Consider the following 926-nt stretch of genomic DNA (forward strand, 5'->3'; position numbering starts at 1 on the left):
TATTTCTTGTTATAATTACTAAACCCCAAACATTATCATTTTTTTTTGTTTTGTTTCCTAAAACACTTTAATGTTTGCACTTGAATAAAAATCAGATCCTTTACATTGTTGGGCAGTAAAATGTTTAGAACTTGGCTGAGTTTATTATAAGTGCTGTCATTGTGAGGAAAGCATAAAGAATAAATGTTTGATTCAACATATTATTTAAACGTGTTTCTGCAGCCCTGTTTTGATCTTCAGGTGAATGTAAATAATTGAATCTTATCTGTCACCAGAGATAATACAGCTTGTTTACAGATGACTTCATCATTTTCTAGATCTTCAAAACATTTAACGCTGGATGGTTTCTTCTAAACAATTAAAAGTTCTGTATAGGATCCTCTTTCTTAGATTTGTAGAAAAAAATTGAATCTGAATAGTGTGGCATAAAGTTTGCTAATGTCCATTTCTGCTCTGGGCTTCATATGTGTGTCAATTAAGGATGCACTGAGGAAGGGGTCTGATAAGCTGAGGTTCTGATTCTGATCATTTTACATCTGAAATTTAAAGCCTGATGTTTTTAAACCTTTATTTCTTTTAATTAGGATAATTTTCTACTTATAGAAAATAAACTTCAAAGATTTATGATTATATTACTAAATCACCCTATTAAGCTTTTTTTTTTTCTTTTTTCTGATAAAGAAATATATTTAATGGATCAAAACAATTTCTAATTTGGTAGTAGAATGTTTACTGACAGCTTAAAGTGTCCTTCAATCCGAACTAATCTAGATGCATAGTCTAGGTCAGTAGTTACCAAAGGGGGGTGGGTGCTTCCTAGGGGTAGGGCTGGGTACCGAACATCAGTTCTTTTATGGTACCTGTTGGGTTTTTAATCCAGAGAAATGTGAGTTTAAAAGATTAAAAGGAAAATGATCAACACAGAG

The sequence above is a fragment of the Cyprinodon variegatus genome, unplaced genomic scaffold, assembly GCF_000732505.1.
Source record: "Cyprinodon variegatus isolate N-32 unplaced genomic scaffold, C_variegatus-1.0 Scaffold337, whole genome shotgun sequence".
Lineage (NCBI taxonomy): Eukaryota > Metazoa > Chordata > Actinopteri > Cyprinodontiformes > Cyprinodontidae > Cyprinodon > Cyprinodon variegatus.